This window comes from Amblyomma maculatum, chromosome 11 (genome assembly GCF_055883805.1).
Source record: "Amblyomma maculatum isolate TAMU_Amacu chromosome 11, ASM5588380v1, whole genome shotgun sequence".
Lineage (NCBI taxonomy): Eukaryota > Metazoa > Arthropoda > Arachnida > Ixodida > Ixodidae > Amblyomma > Amblyomma maculatum.
In genome coordinates, this window is record NC_139354.1 from 67,820,986 (window position 1) to 67,835,797 (window position 14,812).

The following is a 14,812-nucleotide window of genomic DNA, read 5'->3' on the forward strand; positions in this document are numbered from 1 at the left end:
AGTTGTTCCTTCACACGCGCTCTACTCACCCCTTAGATGTCGGCATTAAACCTGTTATCATTGCATTAGCTTAAGAAAGGTCATCAGAGTGATAATGCGGTAGTATGTGTTAGTTGGCTGCTGATACAGCTTTGCTGCGATAATTATACATCATCTCGAGACCACGTGTCATAATCGAGCTTCCAGGACCTTTGACAGATGTGTTTTGATGACTTTGCTCTGTTTAGTTACTGAGGTTGGTGACTGTCATGACATCACATGACATTGCTGAGTGCGCATGTACTACACTGGCAATTGGCAGATGTCAGTTTAGATGTGTTGGTCACTTGTCATAACCGACAGCGGCTGCTTTAGAAAACCATGCGCGATACATCGGGATTAAGGCAAATGCGAGAAGCTTCGTTTTTTATTTTGCTTAAATTTCCGCTTAAACAAACGCATTAGCGATTTGTCGTAAACTACAGCAGTTTGCCAAAGTCCCTTCGATGTAGAGCACTATAAAGCCTTGCTTTATTTAGCCTGCACGAGGGTGTCTGCATACCCGAGGAGTAGCATATATGTTCCAAGGGCTCCAATGAAATCGATTCCCTTTTCTCAAGTATAATACGGAAGAATAAGGCATATGGTCTCAGCTCTGTAATGTCTGAAACCAAAGTGAATATTGAAGTGCTAGTGCATTTGATTCGCATTTAGTCTACGCTCCGCAAATTCCCAGGAATAACTAGCTCTCACTCTACAAGCAGGAACCCTGTTGCAGTTTTTGAACACTGCTAGGTATAGAGCTTCTGCCAAGTCAATGTGATGCCCTAGATTGTTTATTATAGACGAGTCTCTAAACTAGTATTGGATTTCAAACGTAATCTGCAGTAACGTATTGTACCCAGGATATAGAATATTGAAAATAAAAGCTGTAAATGGCACCTGTAAGACGCCACACCTGGACTGCGCGCCTTTAGCGAGTAGTCGACATAGTATCTGGTGTAACCAGCCATCTGCCAACCGTCGTAGAGAATAGCTGAGGGAGGCACCCCATACCATCTTCCAAGGCTAGAAAAAGGTGGAATGTCAATGAAAATACACTCCACGAATTTGCGCGTGAGGGAAGAGAGTAGGAGTGGCAATGAGTGGCATAGCGGCTTCGGATAAACCGCGAGATCGAAAGAGTCTATGCCTGCACGTTAGCTGCCATGAAAAAAAAAAAAAAAACTGCGAGTTGCGGCCCAGCTTGTGTCCTCTGAAATAAAAAATAAAACATGAAAATAATTTAGCTTTGTCCCCACTAGAACTCCAACAGAAGGGAATGGACGTTACAGCAATAGTTCAAATGCGGACTGGGACGGAGGAGTGAATGGTCACAGGCACACTCGCAGCGCCCTCATCCGCCGTGTATACAGTTTTCGCAAACCAGTTGCAAGCATAACGAGTAAGGTTTTCGCCACGCCAAACGTTACCATATCGGAGAAAGGTAACTGGCACATCGGATCAAGCATCTGTTAAACTGCCGTCTCAGAACACACTTTCCTGCCTGATTGCGTCAACGGTACACCATCTTCAAGAGTGAATTAAATTAATTTCTCACAAGCAAGTCTGAGTGCCCGAAATCACATGCCAATCATGAGTGGACCAAACATGTTTGCACTGTACAGGAGCCAGATGCGACAAAATGCTTGCAGGAATTTCTGCCTCATAGGAATGTTAACTGGTTTGTAGGCGTTGTAGTCATCATTGCTGGAATTACAACCGCTATCTTGCGGTCAGCAACTGAATCTAAAGCGTGCGAGGGACACTGATCTGCATCGGTGAAAGATGGATGTATATATTTTGAGGATGTAGCTATGCAATTTTGCGGTCTAAGCTTCAAGAGTTAGGATTACATCACCGCGTGCCTCTCTGCGATCGAGGAAATCGAAAACAAAGTTGACTGCAGTGTGTGGCGCCAGACTGACCTCTTCGGTGTTTTGGTCAAGTATTTGTTACAGTATGTTATAACAGCTATTATCGTGATTGCAACGCATTGTTACTCCGAATAACCTAATAAAAGGTAATGTGTTCTTGAGTGCTACTGTAAAAGAATTAACAGCTGCACCTTCAAATGGTTTATGCTGCCACTAAAATCGTCGTCCTACCTGCCTACTGACATAATCAGCCGCCATTTAAGAGCTCTGAAAATGAGGAACATAGCTTTAACAAAGCGAAAGTATATTACATTTCTAAACGCAGCAAAATTTTCGGACACTTTAAAGATTGTAGATAGCAGCCGAGACTCCTTTTTTCCTTTATGTTTTCTACATTTCAGCCGTATTGTAAGTGTATTTCATCAGCTGTATTTCCACCAACTGCAGTACGGCCTTCATATTTAATTCAGTTTCACTAACGTGGCAGAAAACGTAATGCGATGGCAGCGCACAGCCAAGATGTACGTCCCAGCGATCTGCGTGGCACATGTGAATCCCAAACGCGCTTTGCCGCTCGGCAGAGTTGGCCAAACAAGGTGCAATTGAAGCTTTAGAAACTGGCCCGCCAAAGAACTTTTTTGTTTGGCCTATTGGTAGCATATTCAATGTCTTTCGCTCCGTTCAGTTGGTTCCTCTCTATATGCCTCGATATGCAGCAGCACTGGCCAATCTGAACTTGTGGACAAGACGGCCGGTTTTTTAACCCTTTGAGGCAGCACTGTTTCCAGGCCACGTTGGTCGCGCTAATATCAAGTCTTAACACAAAGGCGATTCTTATGTTGTGCGGATTCGCAACACGGAAAAGATCTCCAGATGATACAATTTAGTTTTGAACCAAATGGCTTTTGATTCATCTTTAACGTTTTCTCCGTTACCTTCTGTATCCTGTTTCTTATCATCTATCGACGCATTCCAGGAACACATAGAGAAGGTCAGTTCTGAGCCTTGACCTTCCTGGAAATCAAGACTTCTCCTGACGGCATCCACAAACCTCGGTGAAAATTGTATTAATGGCTCATAAAGAAACAAGATACCTAAATCATGACACCTGAAGCTGCACTGGACATTCATTGCGTCAAATTGTTAAATAATCAACCATCATTCTTGTATAACGCATGAAAAAAAATCATTATACCAAATCGTCTACACTGCCCCGCCGGGGTGGCGCAGAGGTTACGGCGCTCGACTACTATTCCCAAGAAAGCGAGATCGAATCCCGGCTTCGGCGGCCGCTTTTCGATGGAGGCGAAAAGCTAGGCGCCCGTGTGCTGTGCGATGTCAGTGCACGTTAAAGAACCCCAGGTGGTCGAAATTTCCGGTTATGTGATGTTAGGAAGGTAGTGAGAAACCGGAAAGCGTGGCGTGATATGGTCGATAGGGTCACGAAGAGTCGGACACGACTGAACGACTGAACTGAACTGAACCATTCCATATTGAAGAATACCTCTTGCAAAGTTTCCGCAAATGCAGGAAAAACTTCAAATTTGAGCAGGAGCAGGATGAGACACTAGAATGTTGTCCACTTTGTGTATTCATATGGCCTCCATAATTTCGAATCTTGTTTCTTTTGGCTATACGTGAACTTTGCACCCTATGAGTGTAGAGACGCAGCCGATCGGATAATCTTAAAGCTACAATTCAAGATCATAATAACTATTTTTATTTGCGTATAATGATTCGGACTGCTGCGACACCGTATAGATTCAGGAGGCATGCTGAACAAAGTTATGTGAGTTCGGACGGTGCTTCTTGTGCTTTTCTTTCTTGGGTCACCTAACTCCGTCATATCCGTTGACATGATGCAGACCAGTATGGGAATGCTACGGTAAAGTCACAGTAGCGTATTTTATAATAAGGGTTTATTTACGTATTGACGTCCACACAAACATAGCCATACGACAACAAAGGAAAGGTACACAGCTTTCTCAGAAACGTCGTAGTTAACGAGAAATGTGTCCTGGGCCGGATATCTCAACCGGGACCACCGCCTTTCCTGGGCAGTCGCTCTACAAACTGAGCTAGCCAGCACAGTCAGTAGATGAGATGGTGGGGCGAAAGCGAATAGATCAATATTCGAAGTGGGAATGGTGTCGGTCGGATATTTAGGGGAAACCCAAGTTGGAGTGGATTTGTATTAATGAAGTAAAAATTTACGTCGATCCAAGCGCAGCCATACGGCTACAAATGAAAGCTATAAAAGTAGTTTTCTCAGAAACACCCTAGCTAAAGAAAACATTTCAATAGCACATTTGACCAATAAATTGCAATGAGGGGAAAGCGTGTGATGCGAAGTAGTCCGAAGTCGTCCACAACGGCATTGCTTTAACTCTTTTTCACTGCCCCTTCCTCCTTTTCTTTACAGCTCGGGTAAGGTATCCTATTAGAATTGTGACAGATACTACGGCTTTTCTTTGCTATCAAGCAATTTGAGACACTGCTGATGCCTGCTGTACTACGTCTATTTCTATATGCTCAGTGGTGCAGCGTTAGAGGAAGTGCCAAATGAATGGCGCCGCACGGACGCCTGGATCGAAAGCCCGGCGGGATCAGCTTCCTATATGTGTGATCTGCCTGGTGACGTCATCACTAGCCCTGACGCTATGGCCGGATGTGATGTCATTATTACATCTGGTTTTTAGACATGGCCAGATGTGACGTAATGATGTGTCACATGTGGTCATGACGTCATGGCCGATGACGTCACCATGTGATGGCATCATAGTCATCTTATTACTCATGACTATTTAGTCATGACTAATGACTAATTAAAACTAGTTAGTGACTAGGTAGTCACTAGGTAGTACTGTTTAATAACTATTTAGCCGTTAGTTGGTACTGGTTAGGGACTAGGTAGCCATTAATCATTAGTACTAGTGAAGGTGTGACATAATCGTGGTGCTTGGTACAGCTTCAGTGGCGAGGCGCTGCTGACTGCACTTCAGGCGTTTCCATAGTCGTTAATTACTATTCCCAATTAGCTAATTAGTAAACTACCCAATTGTCTAACTACCATGGTACTCATTACTACTCAACCAATTAACCTGTTAACTGTTTCAATTAGTTACTATTTACCAATGTCCGTATATGGTGCGCTCTCGAAAGTGCGACTACCTCTGCCGACAGCCTCTGCCAAGAGCTCCTGTTGACAACGTTGAGGCAATAAAGGCGTTCGCCTTAAAATTCGCCTGGTGCGGAGATTGAACCAGGGACCAACGCCTGTCTGGACCGCTCACTCTACCAACTGAGCGAATCAGGATAGTCAGCAGGCAACAGCGAAACGCTCAATAACTCGAATAGCCTATTCGATGTTACGACACGCCTGCGTCATTTTTTTACTAAAGCAAATTCGCCCACTTTCTTGCTTCTGAGCGTGGTCAGTTTTGCACATAGCTATTTTCGGCTGTCCCAGATATAATAAGCGATGATTTCTTATTAATATAACGGATAACTTTGCCCAGGTTTTCATCTTGGTGCGAGTGATCTCCAGCTTGCTTTACCATGTCTGGTGCTTTGTGTGCATTCTACTCACAACTAGCCATACGATTTCCTCATTAGCTTAAAATATTCCATTCAGCGTACTTCATTCCTACTTAAACACATTGGGATATATACTACTATGTTTAATATCACCCAACGGGCACGTAATAAAAAACAAAAATTTAGGCACATAGGGAAATCGATATGCACTCAAGCATCGAAACTCGCTTTATAGACATACAGAAATCTGGAAGTAATATGCACAAATACCCACCGTGTTACACACTCCAGAGAACTTTCCAGAGAACAATGAAGCAAAACCCTTGCTTGTGTCATCAGTGGCGAAATTAAGAAGTACCAACAAAAATACAACGTGATATCTTACAAATCTCGTCCCGCAACCATTCTGGTATACCATTTGCATTTTCATTCAGCATCCATATGTCAGTGAAGCTGGAGATTAGTTATCGATAGCGATTCCGACAGGTCGTATACGTACCTCTAATTATATGCCATTCATTGTAAGCATACGTGTCTGTAGAGAAGTGGCGAGGCTGCGCCTTTCCTCTCCCCTAAAACTGGGCAAATTTATTTATTCGTAATACCTATATCCGCTCGATGACATCAATTTGGGGGTGAGGTATAATTACATCAGGAAGCAAGAGTAAGTAAATCAGAAACAACATGCAAGCAAGATGAAAGATACTGAAGGTGATTAACACTTTTCCCAATTCTGTGCCAATATTTCACAGCTAACTCACAAAAAAAAACCATGCCAAGCGATGTCGTAAAGTGCCCTCCAACATCTTATTAGTTTGCACGCAGTTAAAAGCTTGCTAATTTTTAAAAACGAAAGCGGGTAGGTTAAGATTAATTTAAATTTCATTCGATATGGGAGGTACGATTGCGCACTAAAGTACCATTGGGATCTGAGAAACGAAGGCAGTACTTACTCCGCAATGGTGAGATAGAGCAATAGATAGACATGGGCGAGGAAAATAAGGTTCATTTTCTACACTTATAGGCTGTACTCGTTAAAATCGAATACAGTACTTTGAAGAGATAGCGGAAATGTAGGAGTATTAATTCTCTTTTAGCGGCGCTGATATTGACTCTAAACTGGCTTGAAATAAGAGCCCGTGATACTCTTTGTTTAACACGTCAAACCTTCAATATATGCGAAGGATTTAGCAGGTGTCAATACTGTTTTGCTTGTAATATCAGAAGAAATTCGACCTGGTGGTATGTAATTCTGATCTCTTTATAAGGGGTGTTTTAACACTCAATAATGCCTATATGGCTAATATATATTCAACAGGGATCCCTTTGTATGCAAACGCAGCTAGTATAACAACTTGTTTTTTTTTTTTCTTGAGTCTTTTGGATTCTTTAATTCCCCTATATCTGAATAATTTGTCTAGCACTACCTTATACGCTCATTAATTTGTCCCCTTTTTCAACCATTCTTACATTTTTAGCATAAAAAGATGCGGTATCCGGCTAGGGGTTGGGTCATTTGTCACCGCCGGCCTCAGAAAAATGAGGACGCTCAATGGCTGCATTAAAAACTTGGGACTATATGCTCACTCTTAAGGAACATGCTGTCACTAATTGCTACTTTGCATGAAATGCCACGCGACATGCATATAAACCATTCTTCTTGCCAAGCCCTGTGAGCTGGCACGCTGCTCTTTAATGGGTCAACTCACATAGGGATAGGTATTGCGTTGAAATCTCAACCGAAGTCTGCTAACATTTCCAATGCGGGAAAGTTTCTTCATTAAGTTAAAAGTTTTGCAATCTTGAGAGAGGAACAAGGAAAGCTAAGCGTCGGTAACGTAGACACGTCCATGCAGATTGCTTAAAGCGAGTTTTTATAGGTACCTATGTCAGGTAGGGTTCCACGTGGCTATCAGCTTGCAGCTGTATTCCAATCAATATGGTCGATGTGATGCAGACAAAATATAGGGTCAATTTATAAGTCTGTATTGTAAGTCTGTTCGCACATTTGCGAACGAGCATCCGTAAATGGACACACCGACGGGAGGCTTGAACGCTGACCCATCATACCATATAGGCGGATAGGCATGTATATGTGCCAGGAGCCCCAGCTAACATGTACCACTGATTAAAAATAAAATATTTGAGGTAGGCCAAGAAAACTAGTTGCATACATCTACAAGCTGTTTTGCCCAATAATGTATTTGTTTGGCTATTTACTAAATGGCGAATATCGTTAATGTTTCGTTTTTATATGTTCAATTTAGAGCGTCAATGTCATTGGAAAGTTGAAGAGCCACTTCTTAAGTCCCTCTTACTACATTCTTACAATATATGTACGACGCCATGATTTCAATTCTTAAAACACTGGTACTGGAGTGGCGCAATGTTGACAACAATTAGGCGCCCAGTATTTATGCTACTTTTGCTAACAGTGACCAATTCTCGTCGGAATATAAGTAAACTTTTCTATCAGGCATTATATAGCATCATGATAGTTGCTTGCTTTTTTAAGAAGTGATAAGACCGTGTAAACTCGTATGGAAGTGGGGTGCAGTACCAGGACACACATTCTCATCAAGGCAGATATCTGGAATTAAACAAATGTAGTTTGAAGTTGTTTTCAATATTGTTTGATTTTGATAGTCGAGTGTTAACCCTTAGTACAAGAGCATCTCCATCGATATGCTGTCTGCCATGTGCCGACGGGTTATGTGAAGCATACGCACATATTAAAGAGCCCGTGTGCATGAGAAACACAAAATATAAAATCATCCCTTAAAATGTGCTAAAGCATGTCAATATATTCTTTTAAGCGGCTAGACACGACCATAAAATATTATTTCGCTCAAAGACGACACGAAAAAAACTATACCGCTCCCGTCTGATCTGTCTACTGAGTCACCAGTGCTTGCATTTCAAAAGCAGCCAAGTAAATCATTGCAAAAAACATTACCGTATACTCAGGCTCTAACATTCAAGCTCCTAATCTTTCCTGAAGGCGACTGTGGTGCTAGCTGTGAGGCGCTCGATCGCAAGGATTTTGACGGACAGCGCTACCCGCAGCCCGTTATTGATGATGCCGGGAGAACGTTGGAGCATATTGGGGCCTGATATTAATATACTCATATTCAGACACCAATTTTAATGCTACATTAAACAGGCACTATAATATTCCGCTGCAGAATGACAAAAAGAACCGGGTAATTCCTGAAGCACTCCGTGTCGCATATAGGATGCCAAGAAACATGAATGACGTCGTAGCTTCATCAAACCTAAACAATGAAAACTTCTCAGGATGTACACCTTGTAGTAAACACCGCTGTGAGGTTTGTCCGATGTTTAATGCCACTACGATGGTACTATGTACAGCATCCTTTCTTTTTCTTTCAGAGTCACATGAGACTTTATCGGTGACCAGCAACGCAGTCTGCTTCTTAATGTGGTGTGTGCCGTGAGCAACATTTTGGACAAGCAGAATCTCCTTGCCAACAGATGTAAATAGAAATTGAAATTAGTTTGACGGTTTCAGAGTCACGCTACCGCAGTCAGGCTTCCAAACGCATTACAGCATTGCAGCTTTTGAGTCATATACAATACATGAATTCACCACCTAGAATACTAAGATTAATGACAGCGTTAATAAACTCTTTTCTTCTTTTGGGTCAAGTTCATTGCAGTTACAATGCCATTTCGCAATTGTGTCATGATGAGGGTTTGCACATGGTTTCATTTTTACCAGACGCTTATCTTTTTTCTATCGTTATCCACTGTCGCATCACGTTCTTGCGCGTGATTAAGCACTCCCGTGTTGACGAACTTGTAGGTTGTGATGTATCTTTATGCTTTGATCAGTTTTGGTGCTCTTAATTGCTGTCCCATACCGTGACGTTTCCAAATAAGAGGCTTGCTTTCTATTCAGATGGACGCTTTCAAGCCGTCATGGCATGTTTTCTTAAGCAAAGCTAACACGACTACAGTAAGGGTTTCATTTACCCCTACCGTTTTTTAATTTTTCCCCTCCGTTGTAATTGGCGTTTTCTCCCTTTTCGATCACGCACTGAACATTCCTACACCTGCGCTTTTACCTATGCTTCCCTTTTCATGTTACAACTCTGTGTCTTTTCGTTGTGCTCCAGAGGAACAAAGGGGTCGACGGAAATGCAAGCACTCAGCAAAATGTGCGCCTTCCCATATGGTTGTTGGCCATGCACATGTAAGGTTTTGGCAATATCTATTTTCTCTAGCATGGCACCATTCCTACCTACTGTATTTCCCTGATGTGCTCGCGTGGCAGTGGCGATCTCTTTTGTCTTTTGGTTGTTTTCTTTTTTTGCCTCTATTTTAGTATTGTCGTTTTTATTTGAGGTGCTCTTCGACGCATCGTTTGCACTGTTGAAGCCTTCAAGAAGAAGTCTGGGCGAACTGCAGATACATTAAGGGGCTCTGTCACACAGGAAGCTGCTCTAAGGCGATCCCGATATCACCTGTTTGGTGCGCGCGATGCACGCTGTTGCGGCGCTATTTGAACAACTTCCCTCGAATACGTACGCGAAGGCAGGTCAGTGAACAATATATAATTAGTGGCGAATTGCAATTTTTCTAAAAAGCCACCAATAAACAGTGACACATGAAGTACTAATGTGAGACATTTTAGTTTCTTTGAGACGTCATCATCATTGCAGATGCGTTATGTACGTCTGTAGAATATTAGGTATTGTTATAACCATACTGAACATTATTAATATAAACAGCGCGAACACGAAGACAAAGGACAAGATAAAAGAAAGCCACAGTACAAGCGCTGACTCACACCTATGCCTAAGCCTTTTACTCCAAGGCCCAGAAAAAACAAACATGAAGAAAACGAAACAGTTACGTGAAACAACCCCTGGGTTCACCTCCTGCACAAAAAATTACTTAAATAAGACACCTCTTTGCTTGAAAGAGCAAGAGAAGTCTTGCTGACACACTTATTGTCCGCTGAAATAAAATGATTCCACTATCTCTCTCGTCATCTTCTCTTCGTGGCGATACAAAATCCTAACCTTGTCAAACTTAGGAGTGCACTTTTTCTTCTCATTTTTAGTTATCTAACACTCTTCTTGCTTTTATTATTTGCCTAGCATCTAAGGCTTTCGTATTAACGTCCTTCGTTGCTGGCGGCAAGTCTGATTGCTTTTCACGACAGCCAATTTCATTTTTGTCCTGACTGCTATGGTTACTGTAGAGGTCCGTTTAGAACCCTTCGGCGACCTTGATGATCTTGTCCATGCTAGTAATATTTCCAGCCTTTTTCATCGGTGAATACATCTGATTTTTGCCAATGCCCAATTTCCTCTTTGCCACTTTCAGGCTACGGCCGTTCTTTCGAGCACGCTCAATTTTCCCCATATTATACTTCCGCGCTGTCTTTTGCGCTTGCTATCACAACGATCAACAGTGCACCCTTGCTGAATTGCTGAAACATTACACGCCTGCGTCAAAGCTATATCGGCAGGGCATGTATCGTTTTGTTCGCTAGTACGTCCGCTATTGCGTCAACTGTCAGTGTCGCAAGAACCAACCGTGGCCTCCAGCTCCCGTGCAGCTTATATTGTGCCCATTTAGACCCCCGCACGTGTTGAAATGAACATTTACGGGCCTCTTCCCCGCTCTTCGCCGGGAATAGGTAGATCAGTGTTGCCATCGACCAACTTACTAGATATGCTGAAACTGCGGCCTTACCAGCTGCCACATCCCGTTAAGTCACTCATTTCATCCTTGAGAACCTCATCCTGTGTCTCTGTGCACCGTAGGAATTACTTAGTGGTCGTTGTTGCGCTTGTTTGTCTGTTGTCGTAGGAAACATTCTTGAAAAGTGCAATGCTGTTCATCACACGACGTCTACCTACCATCCCCATACAAACTGAATGGTCGAGCGATTTAATCGCACCATCGGAAACATGATGGCAATGTATCTTTCTTCCACCCACTCCTATTGGGCCCGTGTGTTACCAATTATCACCTACGCCTGTAATTATGCTACGCCAGTGACTACCGATTTCTTCCTTACTTCCTTCTGTACGGCCAGGAACCTTCTTTCGCAATGAACACGATCTTACCTTACCATCCCGACGTCTCCAAATTGACGCCGATTTCTTAAGCTGCTGCCTATGTCGAAGAGTGTCGTACGATCACACGTCCAATCAGAAATTAAAAACAGCACCTCCAGAAACACAACCCCGCCAGTTCCACATGTCTGCCACCTGCTTATAGTCCCGACTCGTTGGTACGGCTATGGGTGCCCTGTTCTACCTCAGGCCAGTCGCCCAAGCTTCTGAGTCGATACCAGAGAGCCTATCCTGTGCTTCAACAACATTCCCTGGTTAATTATCTTACCGAGTTCTCCACGTCTTCAAAAGACCACCACCGCCAAGGACATGAAATTGTCGATATTGAGCGCCTCAATCCTGTCTATGACCTTATAATCGCGGCTTCCGCTTAATCTGCCAGGCTAGCGTCTTTTCAAAGGGGGGTGTTGTAAAAGAAGCAAGCACAGCAAAAAGGAGACATTGCCGAAGATGACGAAGTTGTGCACAAGGCAAAGCGGACGAAGTTCGGGCTCTGACTGTAAAACGCTGGCATTCCTAGCTGCAACGATAACACCGGTATTGAAGTGAAATCTACCTAAAGTGCCCCATTACAAAAATAGTAAACATTCACTTTTAGTTGAGTGTTCGTCCTAGAGAAGTGCCACGCTTATTCGCGAGATTCTGCGGGATACCGCGAGATTGTGATGTCGTCATATATTGACGTCAACGGCCATGACCAGCGGGACGTCGTGACAGATGAAACGGGATTATGACGTCTCATCCCATCACGTATAACTGAAACTAGTGTTGTAGTGACATCCGGTCATGAATGGTGACATCACCCAGCAATTCATGCAAATATGAAGTTTTGCCCGCCGGTTGTACGATCCAAACTTCCGTGCGGCGCCTTTCATTTGGTACTTCCTCGAACGCCGCACCAAACAGCATACAGAAGCAGGTGCAGTGAGGCAGGAATCAACGGTGTTTCAAACAAAGGATCGCCTTATCGCACGCTAGTGTGCAAACACAGCACTGTCTGCTAAAACAATAGTGTCCAACTCAGAATGGCACGCAGGTGGCAATTCAAAAAGACTGATTTAAACTTTGAATGAACAAATACCTGACCTGAATAAGCAGGGTTCATTGGGCAATCTGTCGGAATATAGCTATCGGCCTAGCGAAACATTTAAGAGGCGTATAGGTAACCGTTAGCTAAATAGCGGCCGCATATCTGCTAGAATTCTTTCTTACTCGTTCTAAGGCAGCTCTGCCTGTTAAACCGACAGTCCTAAGTCGTAATGGTATACAGGTGGCAATGTAAAAAGACTGATTTATCCTCCGAAGGATCAGATACCTGAATGAATGAGCTGTGCACAATGGATGATATGTGGGAATAAATGCATGAGTGGCGCGTATTTCACAGGCGTATCATTAACCATTAGTTTATTGGTGGCCGCATATATTCTAGAATTTTATTTTTGCTTGTTCTAACGCAACTCTGTCTGCTGAAACGACGGTCATAAGTCTGAACGGCGTGCAGGTGGCAATGCAGAAACACTGATTTAACCTCTGAAGGAATTGACTTCAATAAGCAGACTTCACTGGGTAATCTGTGGGAATATATCCATGAGTGGCAAGTATTATTTAACAGGCCTATCGGTAACTCTAGGCTCAATGGTGGCCGCATATCTCCTAGAATTCTGTTTTTATTCCTTCTAATGCAGCTCAGTCTGCTAAAACGACAGTCTTAATTCTGATAGATATGCAGGTGTCAATGCAAAAAGGGTGATTTAACCTTTGAAAGAACAAATACCTGACTTGAATAAACAGGGCTCATTTTGTAATCTGTGAGAAAATATCCATCTGTGGCACGTATAATTTTCACAGGCGAATCGGTATTATAGTGTGTTATTTGTAAGCCTTACTATTTCAAGAAGGAGTTGAGTTACTACGCGTAGCGTTCCAAAGTTGACATTTACTTGTTTCCGACTACTCAATAAAAGTGTGGATGCTCAGCGTTCAAGTTGCAATATTAGCACAATGTGATTTGGTAATTGCAAGTACTTAGTCAGTGTTTCTTGCTGCAATGTTCTTTAAAAGCTCAAACAAAAATATTCATGTCCTTGTTGTTCAAAAGAGCAAAAACAAAATGTTGCGCTGTACCGTATTTCGACATTCCTTATTTGTTGGCGGTCTTCTCTGGAGCGATTGGACTTTGCATGCCCTGTAATAGGAAGGAACAAAGTAATTATGCTGTTTTGGAATTTTCAGAGTAGCAGTACCTGCTTTTCTTAAAGCCTGCGTGTAAATCTTCACCTAGCCACTGTTCCAAGAGCGTGTTTAAAGGCTTCGTACAGCTGTATATTCTGGGCTAAAAAGCGCGACGAACGTATTGTCTCCCTTTAAATTATGCTTTTATCGTCACGCTTTGCAATGCTCGTAATATACCTCATTGTGCTACGGTATCTGGTCCGTGTGCCTGCAGAAATGAGGGTGCAAGCTGTAAAATATGACTGAGAAATGTTCGGAAGCGAAGGTACCAAAACAAGCATCTTTATACATCTTGCAAATCGTATTGCTTCAAGAGGACTTCCAAACCGCGCACCACATGTACTAGTGTGCACTATTACTGACTTAAGCTGCAGTTCTGTTTTGCTGCAATGAGGTCAGATTATTGTATCCTTGTGTTATTTTTACTAGCGTATATCCACACGTTTTCAAAAGCATGAGAAGTTTCAAACTTTCGAAAGCAGCCTTATCCATTTTCAGGAGCTGAAAAAGTGCGATAGTTCTCTAGCGACATAAATGTTACCGCTATCGCTGCTTTTTGGTGATATGCCATTTTACTTCAAAAACGTCAATGCTAACATGAGCTGCAAATTATGAAAACTACTCTGCTATTATTAGCCTGGAAAGTTTTTATTTGGTTCCTTTCATTATGACATAAATCTTACCCGTTTTCGTAATAAAATACTTTTTCAGAAGCTTTACTCAAGTTCGTTTACTAAAGTTATGTTTCAGAATATTTTACTTTAGATTATAGGAAAGCCTTTGGGACTGTCTCACTAAGTAATGCTTACTGCAATTGCACTGCAAGTGTCTAATTAGGTGCATTTTCTAAATTACGAAACCAGAAAATCTCTGTCAGACACACCGATACGTCCAATTGGAACTATTTCAGCTATCTTGTTTTTAGCAACAATTTCTTTGTGTGCTTTTATTAGTTTCGTTGCTGCATTCGCCATCAGATTGCCTGGTGCCCAAAGGGGGTTAAGGTAGGAACACAATGTTTCAGTAGGAGTGAAG

At 42.6% G+C, this 14,812-nt stretch overlaps 1 protein-coding gene and 1 long non-coding RNA gene across 9 annotated transcripts in view; one reads left to right on the forward strand and one right to left on the reverse strand.

The window, feature by feature from the left end:
- LOC146174041 (uncharacterized) overlaps positions 1-14,812 on the reverse strand; it is a 264,164-nt gene that overhangs the window by 8,721 nt on the left and 240,631 nt on the right. Inside the window, exon 1 of one of the 8 annotated variants that reach the window (XR_014701980.1) lies at positions 12,632-12,655. The exons of 2 other annotated variants lie outside the window; for them this stretch is intronic. The gene's annotated coding sequence lies outside the window, so the exon portion shown is untranslated. Of the gene's footprint in view, positions 1-5,706; positions 5,905-5,931; positions 6,009-6,385; positions 6,720-8,388; positions 8,515-12,631; positions 12,656-14,812 lie in introns of those variants that run through there. 5 more of the 8 variants (XR_014701979.1, XR_014701982.1, XR_014701975.1 and 2 more) reach the window with 5 other exon arrangements.
- LOC146174042 (uncharacterized) lies at positions 7,111-9,906 on the forward strand. Its single transcript, XR_014701985.1, has 3 exons — positions 7,111-7,325; positions 8,826-8,929; positions 9,572-9,906. It is a non-coding gene; the product is annotated as an uncharacterized LOC146174042 (long non-coding RNA).